Here is a 4622-nt window from a genome sequence, read left to right as displayed (position 1 = left end):
ATAATTCTAAGAAAATAAATACTTTGTTCGTATTTGAGATTGAATCCAAAGTTTAATCTATTCTAGGCAGAGGAAATTTGTCACTGACTACCTGCTTGTTTAAGGCATTATTGTCTTCGAATAATCTGAGGTTATGGTTCTTCTTTGGAGCTAAAATTCTGGGGTAAGAGTAGGGCTCCCACTAAAAAGTATAATATTGTTTTTTCTTTTTTTTGAATAATTCAATTTATTAGCCAGTTTTTATATTTGTGTGGGATACGGTAAAGCATTTTTGCTACAGTTAATCCTGCAGTTTGAATAGCACAGTAACAAATTGAAACTAAACCAATGCCAAATACATCCCTGAAATTTTATAATAGCTCACTTAATTTTTTTCAACGTAATATCCGGAATGTGGTCTAAATCAAATATTCCCATAAACTGGGTTTTGGAAAGGGGGTATATTTTTATTTTTAGTATTGATGTTGTGAATTCAATTTGTTTCCTAAATTTTTCATTGGTCTATATCTTTTTTGGATATCACTAGAATATCAACTAAAGAAGTCCCCCTTTTTTTAATCGCAGTTTCTTTTCTGTAGAGGTTTGCTGACTATAGATAACCTTCCCTGTTTTTATTAATTCATGATTTGTTTTCAATACAATAAATCTTTGTAGGTTTCATCCAACGATTATACAACCCATATTTTCCCTTTATTGTTAGTTGGCACCAGCACCATATAATTTGAAGTATTTGTTTTGCCTTAGGAGTAATTTTTGTCTTGCGTTCGGAAAATACTTAATTTTTTTCCTTGGCATTATTTTCAATTTAATTTAAAATAGAGCTCTCTTTTGCCTTGTTACCGACTTCGAAATTTATTATGTTATTCCATGATTTATCTATGTCCTTAATTTGTTCATCTCTGTGTTCCTGCATCTTCCCTATTTTGCTTTTACTTATCAGCTTCGCATAGTATTTACATTTGTTTTCCTTTCCGAACTGTTAAAAACCTAATATATGCTACAACCAATAGCTCTCTAGTTATCCTTAAGAAATTTTACGTTATTATCGCTTCAGATGGGAAATATTTGCATATTATAAAATTGGATCCATTACCGTCTAAATAGAATCTTGATATGCTTGGTAAGCTCAGGCATGCTGTGCTCCTTCGTCGTTTGATAGATACCAAGAATTTATTGAGTAAAATAATATTCATTATATTTACAGTCACTCCTGAATCTCTAAGTGCCAAAATAGACATTAGCAACACTAACATTTTGGGTGGGTATTTTGATCCTGAAGTTTTGTTATCTGTTCGTTTAACAATTTAAAGAAATTCCGTATATCAAATTGAACGAATGCATTTAAGATAAAGAGGGTGTATGGGTGGAGGAGATATGCCCTGTGGTCACTTAAAAATGTGACAGCAACTATTAATATCCAATCCAATGAGCTACCTTTGAGTTTTGTACAACCACTCTCTACATAAAATCCTCCTGTACCACCCTGGCAAAACTGATGTCACTTGCCACTGGACTCTGTGGGTTTGTCCACCCCGAAGTTTTGATGTTTGAATTATTTTTAATAAAATGTGTACATACAAATTTTTATAGAATGGGTTTGGGCGAAACAGAATATGGGTGGGGTATTCTGGCCTCGGCTCTCTTTTGAATTTTAGAAAGTGAGCTAGAATTATCATTTTTCAGTCAAATGAATCCCTATTAAGCTTACACAAGCAGCCTCTCCATAAGAACTATATAGGTCCCCATGGCATTACTTAAAATGTCAGCCCCTTGGAATTTTTCTCTGCCCCGGAATTTTTCTTTGATCTGATCTTTGAACTATTTTAAAATTTTTATTGGATGCATTTCGGGAAAAAGAGCTCGGGGGTATAATTGCCCTTCGATCACTTTGGACTCCTAAAAAGTATACTATAATTACCGATTTTAAAATAGAATGGACTCCCTCTAAAAATGATACGACCATCCCTACCAAATGAAGTGCCCCCGAGAACAAAAATATCGGTGCCTTGTGCCTTAAGGCCTGTTGGGGAGGAGGCTATTTGCCATTAGATCGCTTTTGACTCTTAAAAAGAAAACTAGAACTTTAATTTTATAATAATTTGAGTCCCTTTCAAAGTTTATACAACCATCTCTTCCATGAAAATTTTATATACCTCAAGGGCATAAAATACAACCCTTCCCTGGTCTTTGGGAGGAAGGGGAGGTAATTTAACCCAGAAGTAGTTGTCAGACAAAATGGGTTTACTAAATTTTGATTATATCCATTTTCGGAAAAGAGGGAGTGGTGAGGGGGCATATACCAACCAATAACGTTTTATGAAACTTAAAAGGGTAATTAGAACTTTCAATTACCAATAAAATGAGCCACCTTTGAGTTTTATACCAAACACCAAAAACAAGAAGAACAATAGGGAATTTCTCAAGACAGAGGGAAGCAAATTAGAATGAATATTTCGGCCCTATTTCCAAGGGCCGACCTTAGCAATACAAAAATATATTAGAAGAAAAAACTTCAAAACGATAAAATCAATAAAACCAAAATAAACAAATTTTCAAAACAGTTCCATCATCCTTACCTCAGCTTTATTTTGTCTGTATCAAACAGTTCGTGGTAACGAACTGTAGTAAGGAGCGACCCGGCTCAACAGTAACCAAAAATCTAAAAAATGGAATTTTGATACCAATACCTACATAAAAGGAATTGCATTTTAATGCTGATTTCAAATATATAAGTTTCATCAAGTTTAATCTTACCCATCAAAAGTTACGAGCCTGAGAAAATTTGCGTTATTTTAGAAAATAGGGGGAGACGCCCCCTAGAAGTCATAGAATCTTAACAAAAATCACACCATCAGATTCAGCGTATCAGATAGCCCCACTGTAGAAGTTTCAAGCTTCTATCTACAAAAAGTGGGAATTTTGTATTTTTTGCCAGAAGGCATATCACGGATGCGTGTTTAATTGTTTTTTTCTTGTTTTTTTTGCTTTTTTTGTTTTTTTTCCTCGGGGTGATCATATTGACCCAGTTGTCCTAGAATGTCGCAAGAGGGCTCACTCTTGAGCAGTTTTTGACTGATAAAAAAAGAATTGAGATAAAGAGTCAAACTTTAGTGTAAAGAGTGGGGCGTTGATGAGGAAGCAGCCTCTTTCATATACGAAGTATTTTCTGTTCGTTTTGGGTTTTAATGTCGCTCTTTACTTTCAGTAGAAAAAACTTGTTTTTTTATTTAATGTTTTTTGGTTTTTTTTTAACAATCTCTCTACCAGTTACATCTCTAATAAAATTTCGATTTTTCTCAACATCCTTTTTATTTATTTCTTTTTGACTATTAAAAAACTTTTTATTCTATTCTACATTTCATTATAAATTCTAGCACGTGAAATCTGTTATGATTTTTTTTAATTTAAGTTAAGTAATATATTTATTTTGTGAAGCTTTAAATCTGAAATAATTTTATTCTTTTTTTTTATTTCATTCTCTGATTTTACTTTTAATACGGGTTCAATATTATAGTAATACTGCTGTTTGGCTTTTTTTTAACATTTCGTGACCATTGAATAAAATGGTCGCATATTGATATGTCATTATTAAGATGATCATTGATGGTATTGAATATTTTAAGTTTCTTACCAAAAATCTTTAAATTATTGGGTTTAGAAAATGACCGCAATTCATTAATTGTATAATGTGGTATTGGATTTCTTATCTTGACGATTTAGGATTTTCGTTGCAAACAACTTTTAATCACTTTGGCAATGTCTGCCATCAACTAGGAGCTATTCTTATTAATACAAATTCTAAATCTTAAAAAATAGCCAAGCCTGAGGGATATTCTTCTTTATGTTTACTACCCTTGATACTTTTTAGAGAACGCTGGTTTTTGTATCTAAAAAATCAGAAAAATATAACAGTTATACGCAAAACAATATGGTAAGTGACCATATGAACACTGATACAATTGAAGTGAGAGTAAGTGGGTATAAATATCCACGAGAAGATTTGAATATTGATTTCAGCAATGCTAATGAAGATTGCTCTAACACAAATCAACAATTTTCACAATTAGGATATAAGCCAAAAATGTTGATAGTGGAACAATTGTTTGTTACAATCATTTTAAAACAGAATAACCCTTATTTTGTTTGTATGTTTCAAAGCACGAACCAAATTTTTATCGGATTTTGATATGGATCAAATGCTTGTATAGAAATTAAACTTTTATTAGATCAATTAGACCTACCTGCTAATCCATATAACATTTACTGCGTTATATTTTCAGAAAGAAAAGCAATCATGTAAGTCATCGATAGCAAATTATATTTTAATATGTAAAGTGTTTTTGATTTGTAATTTTGTTTAATAGAATAAGCAATTAATAAATGGAGAACCTTTTAAGCAAAATGAAAATTATAATTTACTATAATCGAACTACTAGGAAAGACGATTTAGACATTGGAATGGAATACATGATTACAGGTATGAAATATGTTACAACTAAATATGGAAATAGACTCGTTGTTACCATTGATTTAAAAGGTGAAATGGTAGATCTATTTTTTCCTAAGTGTTTTGATTCGAAGGCAGCTCATCTTGAAAAGGAATAAAAAAACTTAGATAAAAG

Source organism: Artemia franciscana, chromosome 6 (genome assembly GCF_032884065.1).
Source record: "Artemia franciscana chromosome 6, ASM3288406v1, whole genome shotgun sequence".
NCBI classification, from domain to species: domain Eukaryota; kingdom Metazoa; phylum Arthropoda; class Branchiopoda; order Anostraca; family Artemiidae; genus Artemia; species Artemia franciscana.
The sequence above is the reverse complement of the archived record's forward strand: the minus strand, read 5'-3'. Positions refer to the sequence as shown.